Source organism: Taudactylus pleione, unplaced genomic scaffold (genome assembly GCF_031769625.1).
Source record: "Taudactylus pleione unplaced genomic scaffold, aTauple2 ptg000473l, whole genome shotgun sequence".
Taxonomy (NCBI): Eukaryota; Metazoa; Chordata; class Amphibia; order Anura; family Myobatrachidae; genus Taudactylus; species Taudactylus pleione.
This window is the reverse complement of record NW_028284875.1, coordinates 305,280-328,585: the sequence shown is the minus strand read 5'-3', so window position 1 is coordinate 328,585 and position 23,306 is coordinate 305,280.

Genomic DNA, 23,306 nt, shown 5'->3' with positions numbered 1-23,306 from the left:
CTTTCAACCTTTTATACCTGTCGACCTTCGGTACTGTTGACCTTTTGTCACGTCGACCTTCCATGTCGACCTTCTGTATGGAGCCCATTCAATCACACATTATTACACGTTATTATTTCCCAATAGCTTATCTAACTTGTTTATTGTAAAACCCTAATAACAAAACCACATTTTTTTTTTATTCTAGCAGTAACCAAGTATATGACTGTAAAATGCGCTAACCGCTATAACAGAGCGACACGTTTCTGAGGACAGCTATAAGAGTGGAGCTACCAACTTACTATGTGTAACACTAAAATGTTCTTTAGCAGATTAAATAACTCATTTCTGCCCATCCCTCCTCAATGTGAGGTGGCTGGCAGGCGGGGGCGCTCAATTACACACTGTGACAGTCGGAGTGTGTCTAAACATAAGTTTTAAACTTTACTTACTGCTGATCTAGGAGCCAAGTTCACACCAGGACAGCGTAACTGGCTCGGCTTAGGCTGTAACGTGGCTGACTGTAAGTGCCAGGCAGAGGCAAGGCAACAAATATCTGCACTGCCAGGGTGTTCACGCCGTGGATGGTCACGAGAATATTTTTGTGACCAATCCTGATGAAAAAGCCTATGGGCTTTGAAATGTCGATGCAGATTTCACATTATTGAAATACAGCTTTTTGATTTACACCTATCATTGGGAGTGCCGCCTTGTTCTTTATATTTGGAACCTTTGGAGTATATATTTGTGGAGGAAGGCACCCCGCTGTTGTCAATATCATCTGGAGTGCCAGGCTAATTGGAGCATATATATATATATATATATATATATATTATATATTCAGGGTGTGCAGTCTAGGGCCCATTTCTTCAAAAGTGAAAAATATGTCAGACGTGGCGCTAAATATACTAATGAGACGCTGCTTCCTAAAGGTACGTGCAATTCCTTTCAAGTAAAACGATAGTAAGAGACGGGAGATTTAAGAGAGGAGGGGGGCCTTGTACAGCTTACATGCGGGCTCCCTCCTCTCCAGCAATGCAGTAAACTCTGGCTTTGTACTAGAGTCTACTGCACTTTGGCTGGTGTCCAGGAGCAAGGTGCCCACATTATGTTCCTGGAGACGTCTCTACTGCGCATGCACAAATCACCGTAAAAATTGCAGGCGCACCTTTTTCAATGATTAGTGTCTGCAGCACCGGCGACGCGGGACTCCAGAGAGGTAAGTATAATTATTATATAGGTGCAGGGTGTGCTGCGTGGGCACCCCTGGACCGCACACCCTGCACCCATTATAGATACACAAAATGGTAGGAGAAAAGGTTGCGTTGTCTCAAATTAGTAAGCATGTCTCGGTTAATCAGAATTTAGATGAAAAAATTAATATATATTCACATCATAAATACACATACATAAACCAGCATTCAATGTCTCCTAATGTGCGCTTACTTGCCTAAAGCCCTATTACATCTATATAGATTAGAACAGTGTTGGCTAACCTTGACACTCCAGTTGTTGTGGAACTATATATCCCAGCATGCCCTGCCACAGTTTTAGCATGCCCTAATAGCAAAACTGTAGCAGTGCATGCTGGGTTATGTAGTTCCATAATAGCTGGAGTGTCAAGGTTAGCCAACACTGGATTAGAATATCTGATGTGCGTAAATACAATGCTACAATAGATCCAGCAAAATCTTTTATCTTATTGACAGTATCTTATAGCAACGTGAATATTGCACAGTCCACAGAGATTATTATCAGGTGTTGTAAGCTGCTCCAATATTTGTTTAAGTGGCACAATCACTTAGGAATGTGCGGCCCAGTATAATTAATGTTAAAAGAACAGTCTCATTGTTTGATGAGGAGAACCTCTGTAAGGAAGTGTATAAATCTCTCCAGTGGAGCTGACTCTGAACTCCTGCTCTTATGTGGATCTCCACCTATATATGCAGCAGCACCACTTTCATCTATGTGCTCCTGAAAGTAGCTATCCGAGCGCCTTTGCACCAGCCTATACCTGGAGCCATCTGTCTGAAATAACTAAACCTATTAAAGGGGATACATTCAATATCCCAACAGATAGGTTTCCAGTAGTCAGAATGCCAGTGCCAGAATCCCAATACCTGTTTGAATCCCGGCGCCGGAATCCCAAAGATAAGTAGCATGGTTGGGAGGAGGTTTAGGGTGCGGGGAGGTTAGGCTTAGGCAACGAGAAGAGATGGTTACAATACCGACCGACAGGTGTTGGTATCCTAAACCTGTCGGGATGCCGGCGTTGGGTCCCGTATTAAAGGTATTGTCTCAGAAACGCCACAAAACTAGGATTCAGGATTGAAGATGGCATCATCTGCAATACAATAGATGTCATTTATTTTACAATTCCCAAAGGGAATTCAGTTTATAGATGGTTATACTAGGAAATTAAGAGTGAGCGTTTCTGAGCATATTAGGAATATTAACAAGGGCCCTACAAGCCTATAATTTGTAGGGATTAAATTGGTTAAATACATTGGAGGGTAGAAAACTTTAATATAATCTCTAAAGAATAATATTTTTTTACCAGATGGGTACTCTCATACCCAAGGGTCTTAAAATTAATTTCTTCTTCAGTATCCATAGGCTCCACAGGGTCCATAGGCTCCTTGGGGTGTAGGTGATGGGAACCAATCCAAGCACCACGCAGTTAAAGCTTTACAGCTCCCTGGATGCATTGGGTCCACTCTACCTATACCCCGCCTCCGAGCCAGAGGCACCTCAGTTCCGTTGGTGGCCGGCCGGAGTCGGGTTACCATTTCACAAGGGGCTGTGTAGACAGCCCCTAAAGCTTATTTTTTTTTTATTTTAGTTTTACAACTAGAGCATGCAGCAGCAGACTGTCCATGGGACATCTGCACTGCTGCTCCGCCACCCCTCTGGTGCCGCGACGCCAGTATTGATCTGGGGATCTCGGTGGGCGTTCCGGGGGTCACCGCTAGCCAGGGCCCCCAGAGAGGACCCAGACTGTGCCCAGACATCAGGGGACAGGAAAGGTGGGTCGCGCTCGCAGTGCCCCGCATGTTATGGCAGTCGTTACCTCTGGTCTCCGGGGACAGAACGGACGCGCTGGGTGTGGATGCAGACTCCGGCTATCGCATTCCACTGGACCACCAGGGACTTATCGGTGCAGGAAACCAGCATCCCAGGGGTTAATACCAGGCCAGGGGAGAGAGCTTCCCTGTTTAAGCAGCTCCTCAGCTCAGCGCGCCTTTCCACTGCGGTCTGGCTTCCCTGAGTTGCTCTCCTCCGGACACACCCTCTCTGAGGTCTCCGACGGCCATTTTCTCTGGTGCAGTTGCAGTTCTCCCGGGACAGCGTGGTCTGGTCCCCCTGCATACCTCTCCCCAGAGTCAGCGTATGTAGTTCTATTTTCTACCAGACACTGCGTGTAGTTTAGTATAGTGCCGCTATGCAGCGTCTTTCCTGCATTGTATGTGACTTGGGCTGGCGCTATCTGTGTCTTTTTTTCTATCTGTCAGTTTATGACTATACTTTTCCTCTCATTCTGCCCTAATACAGGTGTTGTTATGGGTGGTTCATACCTGACCTCATACAGTCAGGTGCATAAATATTGGGACATTGACAGAATTTTCATATTTTGGCCTCTATTCACCACCACAATGGCTTTGAAATGAAACAACAAGATGTGCTTTAACTACAGACTTTCAGATTTAATTTGAGGGTAATTACATTCAAATCAGGTGAACGGTGTAAGGATTACAACGGTTTCTATATGTGCCTCCCACTTTTTAAGGGGCCAAAAGTAATGGGACAAACTAAACGATCCTAAATCTAACTTTCAGTTTTTAATACTTTGTTGCAAATCCTTTGCAGGCAATTACAGCCTGAAGTCTGGAACGCATAGACATCACCAGACGCTGGGTTTCATCCTGGTGATGCTCTGCCAGGCCTCTACTGCAAATGTCTTCAGTTCCTGCTTGTTCTTGGGGCATTTTCCCTTCAGTTTTGTCTTCATCAAGTGAAATGCATGCTCAATCGGATTGAGGTCAGGGGATTGACTTGGCCATTGCATAACATTCCACTTTTTAGCTTTAAAAAACTCTTTGGTTGCTTTTGCAGTATGCTTCGGGTCATTGTCCATCTGCACTGTGAAGCGCCGTCCAATGAGTTCTGAAGCATTTGACTGAATATGAGCATATAATATTGCCCGAAACACTTCAGAATTCATTCTGCTGCTTTTGTCAGCAGTCACATCATCAAATACAAGGGAACCAGTTCCATTGGCAGCCATACATGCCCACGCCATGACACTACCACCACCATGCTTCACTGATGAGGTGGTATGTTTTGGATCATGAGCAGTTCCTTTCCTTCTCCATACTCTTCTTTTCCCATCACTCTGGTACAAGTTGATCTTTGTCTCATCTGTCCATAGGATGTTGTTCCAGAACTGTAATGGCTTTTTTAGATGTTGTTTGGCAAACTCTAATCTGGTCTTCCTGTTTTTGTGGCTCACCAATGGTTTACATCTTGTGGTAAACCCTCTATATTCACTCTTGTGAAGTCTTCTCTTGATTGTTGACTTTGACACTTATACACCTACCTCCTGGAGAGTGTTCTTGATTTGGCCAACTGTTGTGATGGCCAACTGTTTTTCTTCACCAGGGAAATAATTCCTCTGTCATCCACCACAGTTGTTTTCCGTGGTCTTTCGGGGCTTTTGGTGTTGCTGAGCTCTCCAATGGGTTCGTTCTTTTTAAGAATGTTCCAAACAGTTGATTTGGCCACACCTAATGTTTTTGCTATCTCTCTGATGGGTTTGTTTTGCTTTTTCAGCCTAATGATGGCTTGCTTCATTGATAGTGACAGCTCTTTGGATCTCATATCGAAAGTCGACAGCAACTGATTCCAAATGCAAATGTCACACCTAGAATCAACTCCAGACCTTTTACCTGCTTAATTGATAATGAAATAACGAAGGAATAGCCCACACCTGTCCATGAAATAGCTTTTGAGTTGATAGTCCCATTACTTTTGGCCCCTTAAAAAGTGGGAGGCACATATAGAAACCGTTGTAATTCCTACACCGTCCACCTGATTTGGATGTAATTACCCTTAAATTAAATCTGAAAGTCTGCAGTTAAAGCACATCTTGTTTGTTTCATTTCAAAGACATTGTGGTGGTGAATAGAGGCCAAAATATGAAAATTCTGTCAATGTCCCAATATTTATGCACCTGACTGTATGTGTAACCACATGCGTACACATGGACGTTCACGGGCGTCATCACTTACATGCGAACACATACTTACATATAATCATAAATATACACACATTGCTAGTTGTATATATACTTATTTAAGTGCCCATGGACGCACGTGAGCTTACTGAGGTATATACACCTTCAAGAACATTTCCTTTGTTTAAATACAGACGCACATTAGCGACCACAATCATATACACATATTTACACTTCTAAAAGGTTCCTGCACAATATGGTTTATGTTAGAAATATAAGTTATAATAAGAAATGCATGTATTTGATATCTACGGTATAGAACAATGTAAGCACACTGATGCTTTGTTTCTTTGCAGGTTTCTGGTTCTGATACATCTTGTAAGAGAATATATGTTTGCGCAATAAGCTAGGCCAGTAGTCGTCACCTGTTTGATGACCACAGACATCTGGATTGATCGGCTGGGATCTGGTACCGGGGCGCAAGCGTATGTATTTGGCTGTAACCTTGTATTATAATTGTATTTACGCTCAGTGTCTAGATCAAAGCGTGTATTATTTCTTTTTGTTGAATAATATAACTATTTGTGCTTTGGAAACACAATTGGGCTGGTCTGCAATTATTATTGTGTGCAACGCTAAACAGCGACATTTAAGGTATAGAGGATTATTAGAATCCATAACATGGCAGCAGCTTGTCAGATGCCTGGTAAGAGGTTTCAGCTGCAAAGATCCCTGACCTATTATTATACTTTTCCTGCAGTTCATTGTGTAAAATGGGAGGTTCCCCCAGCTGTAGATTCCCATGTTACACGATTGATTAAAAGCTCCACATTACGTATCCCTACAGCTTCTTCATTAAAGGACCCTACGGATAGAAAAATTTAAACTGGCCTTAAATCTATGTATTCCCTTTCAGGAGCCATTGCTCACCCAACCATGGCTATTGACTGGGTGGCGAAAGCAATTGAAAGCTGGGCAGAATCCCTTGAAGAGTCTTTCTCCCTAGAGGCCTCTAGGGATCAGATGTCTTATATTGCTCACATAAGAGATGCAACTTCCTATATCAGAGAAGCGACCTTGGATGCTAGTCTCCTGGCCTCTAGATCAGTGATTTTCAACCTTTTTCAACTCAAGGCACACTACACAAAATTGCCAAGGCACACCATCCGGCGATGCACCAAGTGTGACCAATGAAAAAGCATACACACTGGCTCCTACATAAACAAAATACACACATATTGGCCTCCAGTGGAATAAAACACACTACATTGGCCTCCACAGGAATAAAACTCACTACATTGGCCTCCTCAGGAATAAAATACACTACAGTACAAGTGCGCTGAGCTGACAGCCGCGATACACTTGACAAACGCTTACGGCACACTAGTGTGCCACGGCACAGTGGTTGAAAAATGTTGCTCTAGATCATTGGCTACATCAGTGTCTGCCTGCCGCACTCTTTGGCTACAGTCATGGAAGTCGGATTCAGACTCTAAGAAGGCCTTAGAATCATTAGCTTACACTGGTGAGATCCAGTTTGGCCCAGATCTAGACAAGATTGTAGCCACTTTGGCAGCATCAAAATCTGTTCCCTCAGCAACTACTGCAAAGCCTCGGACAATGTCCTTCAGGTCCTTTTGTCCCCAGGGAAAGCCTAAGGACCAGTCCTTTCCTCGGCAATCAGCTTCCACAAGGGCCTCCAAGCCCAGCGGACCTGGGCCACCAGATGTCCTGTTTCCAAATCTGAGGACAAACCTTCAGCCCCGTCAGGCTGAAGGTTTGTCCTTAGATTTGGAAACAGGACATCAGGTGGACTTTTCGGTACCTCTTGATATTCAGGATGCTTACCTACATGTACCTATAATGCCCTCTCATCAGCGATATCTCTGGTTTGCTGTACTACAGCAACATTTCTCATTTCAGGCTTTGCCCTTTGGACTTTCTACAGCTCCACTGGTCTTTACCAAAATTATCGTGGTCATGGCAGCCCACCTGCGTTGTCAGGGAGTCAGGCTGCTACCATATCTGGATGACCTCTTGCTCTTAGCACGCAACCCAGAGGTTCTTCAATGCCATCTTCAGATAACCATTGCCTTCCTACAGAGACACGGCTGGTTAATCAACTGGAAAAAGTCCTCTCTGAACCCTTCACAAAGGATGGTCCATCTGGGTTCTCTTTTGGATTCCCATGCTCAGAGAATCTTCCTGACAATGGACAAGATCTCCACATTTCAACAATGAGTGCGCAGATTACTCCACAGTGGCAGAGTCTCAGTTCACTCAACAATGCAGACTCTGGGATCCATGGTATCCACCTTCGACATGGTGGAGTACTCTTCGTTCCATTCCAGGCCACTGCAACACCTAATCCACTCCATGGGATCAGATCCCAGACAATGATTCTCTCTCCAGAGGTTTGTCTGTCCCTCTCCTGGTGGTTACAGGCGTCCAACCTAACCAAGAGTCAGTCCTTTTGGATCCCATAGTGGGTACTCCTTACAATGGACACAAGCCACCAGGGCTGGGGTGCAGTGACCGGTCAACACTCCTTCCAGGGCCATTGGACATCGGTTGAGCCGACCCTGCCAATCAATGTATTGGAACTCTGAGCCATCTACAGAGCCCTCACTCTGGCGCAGGAAATTCTTCAGGGCAAGCCTGTACAAGGGCAGTTCGACAACACCACAGCAGTGGCTTACATCAATCCCCAAGGAGGCACTCGAAGTCGGTCAGTAATAGCAGAAGTGTCACGCATTCTTGCATGGGCAGAAGGTCACCTCCCGGCCATCTTCGCGGTGTTCATGATGGGAGTTCTCAACTGGGAAGCGGACTTCCTCAGCTGTCTCTCCACACAGAGGTCTTTCAACTCCTAGTGGACAAGTGGGGCCTGTCAGAGGTGGACCACATGGGCTCCCGACACAATCACAAGCCGCCAGTGTATGGGTCCAGAACAAGGAACACTGAAGCAGCCTTTGTAGATGCCACCAATCACTTTACAAACACAAGTATTCATCATGCTGGGGGCTGGCATCAGTGCTGGGATACTGTCAGGCTTCGCTTATGCAGCGGTACGTGTCTAGATGGAAAAAGAGGGATATTGAGGAAGGTCATTTTGAACCTTCCTAAACAACAGGAGCCCACTAGACATAACTGTATCAAAATGTTCCTGGCACACAATGAAGATCAGTTCCATAAACCCCACTAGCTGGACACTTTCGTTGGACTGAAAAAAAAATACTGAATTATATCTACAGTCTCCGGCCTTGATCTAGGTCTTCTCTAGACACTGCTGCCCTGCCTCCAGTCCACTCCAGACATGTCTGGCCTCCAGCTTGTCCAGAGACCAAAACCTGGCCTCCAGCCTACTCCAGGGATTGCTGTATGGCCTCCACCTAGCTCCAGAGACTGCTGCCAGCTTAAGCTCACTCCAGGGGCTGCACCAGAGACCACTGGCCAGCCTCCAGCTTGCCCCAAATACCACAAGTCTGCCACCAGCCCACTGCAGAGACTGCTGGCTAGCCTCCAGCTGTCCCCTGAGACTGCAGAATTGCCTCAATCCCACTCCAAATACTACTGGCTGGCCTTCAGTCAACTCCAGAGACCACTGCATGGCCTCCATCTATATCCAGAGATTGTCAGACAACCTCTAGCCACTTCAGAGACCGCTGTCCGGCCTTCATTGCACTTGAAATACTTGCTGGCCAGCCTCCAGCCCATTCCAGAAACTACTGGCTAGTCTCCAGCTTGCCCCACAAACTACTGACTGGCCTCCAGAAGCTCCAGAGACAGCTGACCATTCTCCATTTTGCCCCAAAGATCATGGCCCTGTCTCAAGGCCATTCAAGTGACCACTCCAGAGACCAATGGTCGGCCTCCAGACCACTCCAGAGACTGCCATACCAAGGGACAGATCTGAAGACTGCAACCTTTGGACTTTGTGCAGGAAAGCCCCTACCTCCTTGTAGGGCATCCTGATGGACATCAGGGATGTCTGCACCTTCCTCTATGGCCAAGTATGTAATCAGCCATCAAGAGTGGTCCCCTTCTGGCTGGCCTCTGACTAGTGTGGGACCGCTGCTTTTAGGGCAACATGCCTGAACTCCGTGATGATGATCTGGCTACAGAGATTTACTGTGGCTTAGTCCTTGCCTCCCTTTGTTTCAGTGAAGAGATCCATTAAATAGTGGGGCATTAGGAAAGGTCTGAGAGCCAAAACTACAAAAAGAAAGTCCTACTTTTCCTGAAAAATAAAAATATGATTTTGTATTAATAAACTATGAAATACAACAGTGAAAGCCTTTTTATGAACTAGTTTTCTTTACAATCTGCAGTCATTTTAATGTCAGTATTTGACTTTTAATTGTTGTGTATTAAGAAATTTACAAAACAGCTACATCCTGATATATAACATTAATTTGTGATTTCTTAGGGTTAATGGAACTACCTTCATAGTAGATAAGGAAGCCTTGGTAAACAATGACAGGATAACTTTGTAAGGCTCAAAGATATTTTTTTATTTTAATAAATAATTTAATTTTATTTCCCACTACACCTTATAACTAAGATTTAGGACTTTTCTAACTATACAGTATATTTGGAAATCTATTTTTTTGTTTGTTTCTTTGTTCATCATTAAACTAACACTAGACTGGGGGTCTCATTCAGACTCGTTCGAGAGCGCAGGACGCTCGCAAGCGGGTCGATGGTACCCAAATGCGCATGCGCACAACTGAGGCTGCTCTGTTGTGCGCATGCGCGAGATCCGGGGAGCGATGGGGAAGCCGTCGCTCGGGGTCTCGCAGCAAAGGGGGCGTGTTGTCGATGGTGAGTGACAGCACGCCCCCTTTGGTGGGCGTGCCGGAGCGTGGCTGCCCAGACGGAGGCGTTCCCATGGGAACGCCTACCGTCTGGGTCCGGCCCCACTGACATCACTAGTGATGTCAGTGGGAGTGATTTTGGCTCTGATAGAGCATCTATCTTGACCATCGCGACCATCATCATGGACGCTCGCATAAGCTGTGGGTGGTCACCCACAGCTATGCGAGCGTCCAGGAGGGCTCACCAAAAAAAAAAACGCCCTGATTCAGAGCGGGCGCTCGTTCAGAGCGTCCGGCTCTGAATCAGGCCCTGAGTTCTGTGTTTTTGCTCAGATTTGTGGATAGCATAAATGAAATGTTAAAAGCAGACCATCTCTAATGCTGGCCACACACTGCAATATGCAGGTGATACCAGACAATTGGCATAATGGCCTTCTCGATTTCGATAAATGATCATTTGCCTATTAATGCAGTCCTCTAAAGGCTACACTAGCAAACTCCTATGACCTTGGAAGTGAACCTGTTGCTGATCCCTTTGGTGGTTACCCGGATGGAAGATTGATAGTCAATAGATCGGCAGTAAATAGGTCATACCATATGGTCGACATGCAATAAGTCGACATGGTCAAAATGTTGACAGGTTCAAATGGCCGACATTGTTAAAAGGCTGACAGGTTCAAATGGTCGTCTCAAAAATTATCTATATGTTTTTCCATGGTTTTTCAACATTTTTAGAGTTAGGGTTAGGCACTTGGGGAAGAGTTAGTTAGGTTGCTGGAGAGGACAGTTATGGTTAATCACTAGGGGGAGGGTTAGGGTTAGGTTTAGACACTAGGAGGATGGTTAGGGTTAGGCACTAGAGGGAGGGTTAGGATTAGGGTTATATTGTGTTGAGCATTTAAACCTGTCAACTTTTAACCCTGTCAACCTGCATTGTTGACCATTTTCCAGTCGACAATTGCCCATTTTGACTTTCTGCCCATGCCGACAATTGTCTATCAACCATCTGGTGTCAACCTATAGACTGTTGATCTATTGACTGTTGATCTATTACACCACATCGCCCTTGGGGGATTATCAAGTTTGGACAAATATTTATATGTCAAAATTAGACATTGATCGATCGGTAAGAGATGCAGAATTGTAAATTGTCTGGCCAGCTGTGTTGTGTAGTAGATTGCAGTGCAAACTTACATAATCATGACTTGTGCACGTGTACAGTTCACTTGTCCAAACATTCAATTTGCTTAAAGAAATCTCTGCAAGGTTTTACTGTATACTAAATATTATCTATTGTATGAACTATATTTCTGCCTGGCAGTTCTGCCAAGTAGTTTTCTAGGCAAATTTGCAGCAAGACTAATTTTAAACAAGTAGTTTTGATTTACTATACATAGCTGTTTTAATATATTGCTGCCCATTTTTGTTTTGTAGGGCTACAGGTGCCTGTACAAAAGCTCCCAGTAACACGACTTTAAGATATCTGAAAATCAAAGTCAAAGTGCAAATGCCAGCTGGCTGCAAACTGTTGCTCCAGTCACCTGAAATCTCCACAACAAAGTGATATGGATACAAGATGCAAGCAATTCATTTGGAAATTTAATCCAAATGAAACACCAATTTAATATATGGGGCAGAATGTAATAGGGTGCAAGATGTAAAAAAATTTTTTACAACTCGCACATGCATTAGAGAGCGAGCACATGCAAACTTGCATGTTTCTTGCATTCCAGCAACTCACAGTGGCCAAACTCGCATCCAGATGTTTTCCCATGGAAAACATACAACTCTGCCAATGTAAAAGAGTGCAAGTTTTTAATTTGCACAAAATTACTTACATAAAACTCGCAAAATAATAGGCCTGCTTCAGGCTACCGAGTATAGCCTGAGCAGGTCAGAGTTAGACAGAAGCCTTCACAAATCAGTGAGATCCATGAAAGCTTCTGTTTGTAAAAAGATTAAATTGTTAAAACAAATAAAAAATGACATGGGGTCCCCCCCTAAAAGCACAACCAGCACTGGGCTGTGTGAACCAGTCTTGGTTGTGAAAATATGGGGGAAAAAGGACTGGTCCTGGTTGTGGAAATATGGAGGACAAAATGATTAGGGGACCCCCTTATTAGCCACAAGCAGCATCGTACTCTTTCTAGTGGGGGTGTAATGCCACACTCGTGGGACCCACTTCAAGAGGTCCCCCGGCCAAAGCATTCGCACCCCACACTAGCCAGCCCAGGCCGGGAATCCCACACCAAAGGTTTTAATATTTCATTACACATACACTCACTCACACTCACCTGCACTCACACTACATACTTACCTTGTCCCTAGCACTGGTCTGTCCCCCTTCTCCAGTAAAATCCACATCAGTACCTGTAAAAAAAGAAACATACCTACCCCTTGTACTCATCCTTCCCTGTTTGCAACCACAGTCTTCTTAAAATAAAAAAAATGAACACCGCGACATAGTACCGCCCTCTAAGGACGGTACTTTGCGAATGACGCTTCCGCTGCTGCATTTCCCATAGAAATGCATTGGCTTAATGTTCGTTGGCTGATAGAGGCGAGCTAATGAGAGGTTTCCCCCATTGACTTGGTAGGAATGCACTTTAGTAACCTTTTGGTTCCCAACATTGAAGTCAATGTTGATTCTTTTTTTAAAACTACAGACTACAGCTGTGATCAGTTTCGGCAGCAGCTCTGGGCCTGATTCAGCTTTGATCGCAGTTGCTAATATGCACACAATTGGCCAATTGTTTCGTACAGCGTATGCAACACAGTACGCGTGCGCAAGCCGGCCACTGCTATAGGGACTGTGATCGCCATGACTACAGAGACCCATAGCAGAGTGACTGACAGGAAGTGCCGTTTGTGGGTGGTGACAGGGGGTGTGGTCAGCAAAATGCAGGTGTGCAAGTGCATTTTGAACGATGTTGCAGGGGCGTGCATAAATTATCCACTGTGATGCCCTACGTAGCCTCATAGTGTGCGACGTAGTTAGAAATTTCTGAGTAAGGTCAGACCTTGTGCAAGTGTGCGTGAGGCTGCGATGATACTTGATTTTAACAATGTTTTCGCAGTCTTGCTAAACATTACGGATGTGTGTAAGGTAAAGTGGGCGTCCTTATATAGTGGTGTTGCGGCATATTGATCACAATGTTTTAGCATATTATCGCAGTTGAACTGCGTACGTAATCACTATTGCAATCGCAGTTACGATCGGTAGTAAATCAGGCCCTCTGGCAGGAGCAGGAATGGAGGTGCCATAGCGGCGCATTCACTACGTGGCCCGCTTGTAATGCTGATTTTCTGGGTGAGTGTGCTCACTGTTAGGGAAGACAGTGGACCTAAGTGAGTTATGGAGCCCATACATCAATCAACAATTAACATTCTACATTTTTCCCCTGACATATGATTCAGCAATATGTACCCGCAATTTGCAGATCATTTTTACCAAAGAATGGATCTGCTAATCGTGAAAGGCTCATAATTTTACTAGTAACAGTCTGCTAGATAGCAATATACAGCCCTGATTGCTCAGCAAAATCCAACATGTTGGACAACCTGATTCACCGATTTCGATCACGTTATGGTCGTTGTTTTTTTTGTACTCAATCATCTGCAAAATGCAGAATTGTCCCAATTGATTGCTGACGGGTGGGCCCCATTACCCCTCTCACACTTCTGGGAGAGGGCCTTTTCTTGTACCAGTTACTGTGGGCTTTGGGACCATTAGGTGTACAAACCTTAGACGGGTAGGTTACGGGAAAGGTGGTTCTTACAGCTGCTCTGCATCTCTGCTGCTGTATTGCTGCTCTAGCTGCTGCTTCCTGCATTTGAGGAAGAGACAGGCCCTGATTCAGAGCCGGACGCTCTGACAGAGCGCTCGCTCTGAATCAGGGCCGGCCCTCTTACTGTTAGGAGCGGCCTCCCGGCCGCTCGCATAGCTGTGGATTACCACCCACAGCTAAAGCGAGCGACCAAAATGATGGTAGCGATGGTCAAGACCATCGCGACCATCGGGCTTGCGACAAGACCTTGTGGTAGGGTCTCGCTGCCGCAAGCCCTGGAGTGCTTTTGGCTCTATCAGAGCCAAAAGCTCTCCCACTGAGATCAGTAGTGATGTCAGTGGGGCCGGCCCCAGACGGTAGGCGTTCCCATGGGAACGCCTCCGTCTGGGCAGCCACGCCACCGGCATGCCCACCAAAGGGGGCGTGCTGTCAATCAACATCGACAGCATGCCCCCTTTGGTGCGAGACCCATAACGATGGCTTGGCCGTTGTTATTTGGGTCTCGCGCATGCGCACGACGGAGCCGCCTCCGTCGTGCAAATGCGCACTTGGGCATCATCGACCCGCTTGCGAGCGCTCACCGAATCAGGTCCAGAGAGTGGGAGCTTTCCTCTGCAGTGCTGCCAACAGGTCAGGTTAGTCTTTTCTTTACTGTAGAGAACATAGGGGGTCTTTCAGATGCGCTCGCGAGCGCAGGACGCTCGCAAGCGGGTCGATGTTGCCCCACTGCGCATGTGCACGACGGAGGTAGCTCCGTCGTGTGCATGCGCGAGACCCGGATAGCGATAGACTCTCCGTTGCTCCGGGTCTCGCACCAAAGGGGGCGTGCTGTCGATGTTGATTGACAGCACGCCCCCTTTGGTGGGCGTGCCAGGGGCGTGGCTGCCAGACGGAGGCGTTCCCATGGGAACGCCTACCATCTGAAGCCGGCCCCACTGACATCACTAGTGATGTCAGTGGGAGTGATTTTGGCTCTGATAAAGCCAAAATCACTCCTGGGCTTGCGTCAGCGAGACCCTACCACAGGGTCTCCGTCGCAAGCCATCATCATGGACCATCATCATGGACGCTCGCATAAGCTGTGGGTGGTCACCCACAGCTATGCGAGCGTCCAGGAGGACGCTCCATTTTCATGGAGGAGGGCCCTGATTCAGAGCAAGCGCTCTGGTCAGAGCGTTCGGCTCTGAATCAGGCCCATAGTGTTTTTGTTTTTTTTTACTGTGGGGGCCATTGTATTTGTTTTTTTCTGTGGAGACCGATGTGTTTGCTTTCCTATCAGGGTCAGTGTTTTATTTTTCCTGTGGGGGCCAATGTGTGTTCTTTTTAGTGCAAAATGTATTTTTATTATTAAATTGTCAGAAAGATATAATAACAATAGAAATAGTTAGAAACAGTATCGTGGTCATCAGCAATAAACATGGCTATGTGTGTGCTTTTTTACTTTGGTGGCCAATCTGAGGGGGAACAAGGTTCAGGCCACGCCCCTTTTTCAATGTGCATAAAGGTACGATCTTATGCTTGGCATAGAAAGATATGATCAATTTTGAAAATACCCCTGGGCGGGAGGACGGGCACATTTTGACTTTGCACTGAGAGCCATATCGTCTACAAACTGCAGAGCTGCCAACAGCTCTGGTGGGCCCAGGTACAGGGAGGGGGTGTGTCCAACCAGGGAGGTGTGACCAGACCCCCTCCTTACAAAAAAAAATAGGAGGCGCAGGTGTACAGGGGTGGGGGCGCAATCGCTCCCACCCCCAGCATATTATGCAGGGAGAGAGAAATGACTGCTGCTGCAGCAGCTTCTGTCCCTAGACCAGCACACAGCATGACAGCAGCATGTGTGCTGGGCTGGGGAGAGAGGCTGCTGCAGCAACAGTCAGTCCCCTCTGTCCCTGCTCAAAAAGTAACAGCGGCGGTGAGGGGGGCACGCTGCAGGACCTGGGCCCCCGCTGGGCTTCTTCAACAGGCCCGGGCCCGGATAAATAGCATCAGCTACCCCCCTCTCTGACAAACTGCCCTGGTTTTCTGTCTAGTTAGTTCCTTCTGATTTAGTGAACTTTGTGAGCTGTCTTGAAGGTTCACTTTTTCTGATTCTGTTCTGCTATTGTCCTGTGGCTTTTGGTTGTTTTCATTTTATTATGTCAGGCAAATGAGCAAAGGCTATCAAAGGCGCAACCTGCCCCAAATGCCATGCTGAATTTCCAGTGGGTAACCAGGACCTGTTGCCCTTTCCACAGCCTGCAAGTCTGGGATTCAGGTGTCCCCTGGGCTAGGGGTGTGCTCCATCCAAAGTTACAGAACCAGCCTGAGTTCATGACAGGTACATGACTCCACTGCTCAGCTTGTCCAGTTGGTGTGTAATAATGTCACAGCCACTTGGGAGGTTTTGCTTCAATTTCCAGAGGTTGATTGCAGGGTGAAAGCCTATTTGCATTCATTTATGTCATGGCTGGGACTGTCCTTCGGCCTATTATGGCTTACTTGTGGAACACTTAGGCACAGGACAACTGAATGCTAGAGCTTTCTGAGGTCTTACAGGCCAGTAGGTTAAGAGCAGAGTTTCTTAACTTGGTGGAGCATTCTCAGGATACCTTGAAGTACCAGGGTGAGTGGGATTGGATGCTGTTCATGTGATGGCAAGCATTTCTGTATTAGCAGTCTCTGCTTGCTGTACCCTGTGACTTAAGTCCCGGAAATGACTTCCCTTCTCAGGTGGGGTTTTATTAAGTCCATAGCTGGATAACAATATTACAAGGATGTGGGGTCGGCAAGGAGTTCTTTCTTGCTGGTTAATACCCTTAGACTTAGACGCTCCAGATCACGATCATTTCATCCCTCAGGAGTCAGTCCTTTAGGTTAGCCATCTCTCCTTTCACGGGATCAGCAGACGGGCAGATTTTTGTTTGTTTTTACTCTTTCTCTGGGCCTGATTCAGAGATGAACGCAACGCAGATGTTTATGTAGTTGAGCGATTATTCATGTTTTTCACATGTGTGAGTCACATTGCGATTGCGTCAGGTTTCATTACCGATGTCTCTCGCAGTGAGGATTTATTTGCAAATGGATTGACAGGCAGGAATCGTTTGTGAGTTGTATTCAAGACTTTTGCTGGTCCACGCTAGAGCAGCAATTTATCGGTATCCATGATAAAGTACACCAAGTACAAAATGCATTGGAACTGAATACTCCCAATACTGATGACACCATCCAGCCTCCCCTAACTCCTGCCAAGTGTGGAGCTCAGAGACTGGAAACATCAGCAGGAAGAAGAACCGGTGGGAATTCTTGGGCAAGGTTAGGGTAAGGAAGCTTTCCAGCCACTAATGACCTATTCCCACACTCACCCAGTTACTTAGAGGCACAGAAAGTATTGGAAAAGTGCTTTAACATTATTGCTAATCAGCAACTAATTTTCTTGCTTTTATTCGCTTTAATGCTATTTTTATTGTTTTATTGATTTATTACTTGTTGATGCAAGCTAACATTATTGCTACAGTTAACAAACACATAGCTCTAGTTTTTCACAACAGGAACTAGTGGCAATGGGGAGGTGGTGACTCAAACTTAGATGTTTCCTGACTATTTTCTGGGTGTATATCTGCCTGGGACTGTGATCCTGTACATAGTGAGAATAGCTCCGCAATCTCAGATCCAGCACAAATCAGCAGCAATGGTGGCATTAGCTCATACAGTATTTCTGAATGAAGCCCTCAGTGAGAAGTAATTCAGTCTTTAGTCTCTCAGTTATTGTTGTGCCAGTTCTGGAGAGACAAGAGGTTGGGGTTATATTGTGATTTCTTCCTAGAGCAAACAACTATTTTTGTCTAATTCTGAACTTGAACATTCAGTTCTGGATAAGTTTTCAGATAGAGAGCCTATTCAATTTGAGCGGACCCGCAAGACTTTTCCACCTCCTGGACTTCCTGCCTACATAGCGTGTTTTGTAGGCGGAAAAGTATTGCGCGCGTGCCCGCGTATCTCCGTATTGAATTTGAAAGTACGTGAAAACGGGACCCGGCGAAACTAGAACAGGCGGAAAGTACTGTCAGATTTGGGGAAATCAGCCTGACACCCCTCAAAAGATGCTCTGACATGGGGGTTAGCTATGGTTACCCCCGATTTGGCTTGCTGAAGGTATTTGGTGCTTTTAAAAGGGCTCAATAGCTGCTACGTAGCATTTTTGTATAAGTGGTGCAGAATAGTATTCAGGAGTATTTTTTGCAGAAAATAACTTATCCCAGCAAATTTGGGGTACTTGAAAATGGGGGCCAGCATATTTTAAAGTTGCTAAAGTTAAGTTGAAAAAATCGTGAAAAATCCACCTTCCGCAAGCCCCTGCAATGAAAAAAACACATGGGGCAAACTTGGGGATTCCCCCAGAGTCTAGTTCGCTAGTTTTTAACTTTGTCTCCAATATTTATTTTTTTTGCCAAAGTCAATTATTGGGGTGTTCTTAAGTGTTTTTGTTTTACATTTTTTGATGCAGTTTACCTTTGGGGGACTGTCTGAAGGCTGCACGAGGGTTCCTGCAACGTTGCATCCCAAAACCCCAATTCTGCACTTTTTTCCGCCTGCTCGTCATAGGCGAAACTTTTCCGCCTATTACATTGCACTGACTTTCTGCCTAGACGGAGAGTCTTTCAAATTGAATGTGGCGATACTTTTCCGCCTGGCGATATGACGTCATCGGCTAAACTTTTCTGTGGATTCCAGCTTTTCACCTCAAATTGAATATGGGCCAGAGTCTCTGAGGTCAGTTATAAACAGTATGTAGAAGGGTGGCTTCATGGCAACTATTAACATCAAAGACACAGATTTACATGTCCCATATGGGGAGGATCATCTGTGCATTCTCTGGTTTGTGGTTCAGAACCAGCATTACCAGTTCAAGGCACTTCGGATCAGTTTGGCGACTGATCTTATGAGCAAGGTCTGTTCTACTACACACTGCAGAGGCTGGAATATATGTCACAATAAAAGGGCTTCAACAATGACTGCAGCTTGTGTGCTACCTGGATCCATCTAAGAACCAAATAAATGAAAATACAAAAGATGAGTGTGACTGACACCTGGCATGGACTAAAATGCAATAAAGAGTAAACTAATATGGTGAAATACAAACACAATGATATGTGTAATTCAATGAAGAACCTTCCCTTGCCACAAACCACCAGTAAAGATTAAAATGACCACTACATGATCTTCCTCTTATGTATAACACTTATATAGGGTGTGTTAAATCTGGTTACACTGTGATAAGTATTTAAGAATCCCTAAAGTGGGCAATGCTTATTCCTCAGGTAAGGTAAATTCTGTCCACCACAGAACAGTAATAATTGTTCCACTACCCTCAGGATGAAGACCCCTATCTTACTGAGATACACTTGTACATCAGCATGTAAACAAATCTTATACACCTCTTATATGCTGCAGGGTGTGTACATGCGTACGTATTCTCTCCAGGTAGTCAACCAATATAGGGTCAAATTAGAAAAAAAGGAATATTCATAGACTGCTGTCCTATACACTTATACAGAGGATTTATTCAACTTCAAATCACAATCAAACATTTGTAAACATTTGTTAAAAAGTAGTAGGAAGGATTCTTACCAACTAAAGCAGTAGAGAGTGTTGTGTATGAAAGGAAAGGTTACGGATTCTCTCCGATCCAACATGGCGTACTACATGATTGATTAGTTAGCTGTTACACTCTCTCTGTAGTAGGCCATATCTACCAGCAAAGTGTTTTGTATTTCTCACATTTTAGCGGATGATTTGTTTGTTTGGTTTTTAAATTGTGTTTATAAGAAAGGATTTTAAGTTTTATATAACAAGAAACGGTATCCAGTTGACTGGTCGACAATAAAAATGTCAACTCATTCTGAAGGTCAACAGTCAGAAGGTGGACATGATCATCAAGTTGACCATCAGTATGTAGACATGTATTTCAAAGATACAGGTGAATCACTAAGGAGTTGAGCATGTCAGCTATACACAAGCTGAAGAAGTCTCTGGGCCTGATTCTGACCCGCTCGCGAGCGCTGAGCGCTCGCAAGCAGGTCGATGGTGCCCTAGTGCGCATGCGCACGACGGAGGGAGCTCCTTCGTGTGCATGCGCGAGACCCGAATAGCGACGGCCAAGCCGTCGCTATGGGTCTCGCACCTAAGGGGGCGTGCTGTCGATGTTGATTGACAGCATGCCCCCTTTGGTGGGCGTGCCTGGGGCGTTGCTGCCCAGACGGAGGCGTTCCCAGGAGGCCGCTCCAATATTAGGTAGGAGGGCCCTGAATCAGAGCGAGCGCTCTTGTCAGAGCGTCCGGCTCTGAATCAGGCCCTCTGTTTCAAGTAGGTAATGTTAAACAGTTCAGGTTATGGTGTTGCAATGCAGGTGAATCACTAAGACAGAGGTCCCCAAAAATGGTTCTCAAGGCTCCCAAACAGTTCAGGTTTTAGAGAAATCCATGGTTGAGCACAAGTGGTTAAATAAAATTGAGGTACTAATTAAGTCACCTGTGGTCAAGCATGGATACCATGCACTTTTAGAATAAATAAGCATTCAATAACATAGCATGAAACACTTGTTCAAACATCTGGAAGCAAGTACTGCATTAACACAGTAATAGAGCACTCTGCAGCATCAACTTTAGCAAAGTTCAGGCACTTTTACATTAATTGAACTTCCAATAGTTAATTAATAACAATATACTGACAAACAATTAGCAGACATAAGGACTTCCCCTCATGGCCCAGCAGAAACGGCTCCTAGAAAAAAACCTGCATTTCTCGCCGGGTCTTGAGCAAGGTTTTAAGTGGGTAAGACATGGGTATGACTCAGTGGAAACAGTTCCTACCCAGGTTTTCTGACCCGGATAACAGCAAAAACCACTGATTGGACCTTCCTGGGCACTGGCTGGTGATGTCATCACCCAGAGACCCTGCGAGGAGATGTGTCCACGCTGGGAGAGGCTGTCTTTTGTAGAGGTGGAGAGCTGGGCACTTTTCGAGAGCTATGAGACAGCAGGAGAGCTGAGCGCTGGGCACATAGGCCTGGACAGGAGAAGCAGTAATGCTGTCTGGTGAGGGAGCTGGGTGAGGCTTGCATTTGGGGAGCTGGGGGATAGCTTGGAGAGCTAAGCACTGGGCACACAGGCCTGGACAGGAGAAGCAGCAATGCTGTCTGGTGAGGGAGCTGGGTGAGGCTTGCATTTGAGGAGCTGGGGGACAGCTTGGAGAGCTAAGCACTGGGTACACAGGCCTGGACAGGAGAAGCAGACATGCTGTCTGTTGAGAGAGAGCTGGGTGAGCAACAGCAGCAGCATGTCAATGTTGTCTGATGAGGACATCCGGGAGCTCCTAAACATCAAGGGCAAGGAGGAGATCAGACGTCAGATGATGGGCACGGTGAAGGATGCCACTATATATAATAACATTACCAATATACTGGCAAGCAGGGGAATAAAAAGATCTTTGCAGCAAGTAGTAAAAAAGTTGAACTTTCTGTGCAGATGTTTACAAAAGTCCACAACAATAAACGAAAGAAAAGCGGTGCAAAAAGAATGGAATGGTAGGATTACAATTTGTTACAGTGGTTTTGGCAACTCTGCCCAAACAAATCCTGCCAGCCTGTCATCTTCTATATCTGCCACCACCAGTCACAACTCTGTGGGGAATGCAGCCAGGACAGTCAACAAAGCATGCCCAGTAGCCAACCCAACCCTGCCTCACCGCTGCTGCTTTCTTATGAATATGACACAAGCGAGCTTGATTCGTCCACTGAGATGAACCACACCATTAAGACTGAGGAATCACAGACCACCTTGTCACAGACAACCCCTTCAGCTGCACCAAAAGTCTGGTCTTGGAAAATATAGATTTCAAGTACCAAAACCTGGGACTCTCCTGAGAAATCCACGAGTCATGGGAGTTTGAAATTAGGACCTCAGCAGATGTAATGGTGCTGCCTTGTCATCACCGGGCACTGGGCTGGAGAGGCACCTACCCCTCTCTGTTGGCTTTTCTTTCTTGTAGCTTTCTCCTCTTTGAGACCTGGCAGAGAGATCACACATCTCCTCCCCTTCCCCATCCCCTCTGCGCCAGGCCACCTTACCTTCAGTCACATTCTCCTTAATCTATATAATAAGCGAGAAAGCATGTCTGTCTGTTTGTCTTTTATGCACAGCCAGAGTTTTGGACTTAGCTCCACCAAATTTGGCATGGTGATGTAGTTTGACCAGGATTAGGTTTTTCCCTAGGTTTGAACTTTGTATCTTTTTAACCTCACAGTCTGAGTTATTGTCAGACTGTATGACTCATGCTAGTTCATATTAAATCCAGAGTTAGTCCTTTTTAAGTGACCATAAATATTAGTCAGAACTTTGTGGGACACATAACAAAATCTTAAAAGCCCCCCCAGAGGTAAACAAAAACACATACAATTTCCCCCACACAGAGCCTATTCAGGTTATGCCACAATAGTACCCCTTATACATATTATGCCATGCAGTAGAAGTTCCCCTTATACATTATGCCTCACAGTAATGCCTCTTACACATTATGCCACACAGTAATGCCCTCGACAGATTATGCCACATAGTAGTAGTGCCCCATATAACACATTGGTCCATACAATAGTAGTGCCCCTTACACATTAAGCCATACAGTAATGCCCCTTACACATTATGCCTTCCCCCCAGCAACTCACCTCCCTGTGTCCCTCCAGCAGACTCTCACCTCCCCGTGTGTCAACAGCAGCCAGCAGATGTGGATTTGGTGCCAGGTTGCAAGCTAATTACAGCTGGTGCACTCTTTGCCACCGGCAGACAGCACCATCACAACTTGAATCTGGCATTGGCCATGAGCCAATCTGAGCTTGCAGACTGGCAGCTAATCAGGAGCTGCCACTGCCGGTACAAGCTCTGATTGCCTCTTGACCGGCAGTGCTATCTATCCATATCTGCCTGCTGGTGCGCCAGCTGAACTCAACACTGCTGACACCCAGGCCCCCCTTGGTGGCCCTGACTGGACCAGCCCACCTTGTGTGCATGACTGGGTGCAGGGGGAGTGGTGGGCCACAGAGGCAGCTCAGGCACCATAGCAGCCTCATCCCTTGCACCCACGGTATATGCCACTGTTTGCATGCATGTTAGAAAACAGTGGGGTCCTTTTCAGGAACAATGGAATGGGGTTACAGGCAACCCCTCACTGCCAACTTCAGCCACCCCCACCCCTCCTTCTGCACTGACCGAAGGGGGCTGCCAAAATGTCGGTTACTATGATTATAAGGTGTATATATTTATATAGTATTGTTAAATATATTCTGTTAAGATTATTATTGATATAATACAATCTTTTTTGTGCTGTCCTCTCCTGTGTGTATGTTCGGTATTGTGCTCCCTACTCCCCCAGTATCTGTATGTACATGTCCCCCTCCCCAGCTTGCCAAATACATATCCCTGTTCATACCAGCTTACCACACATTCCCCGTTTCCC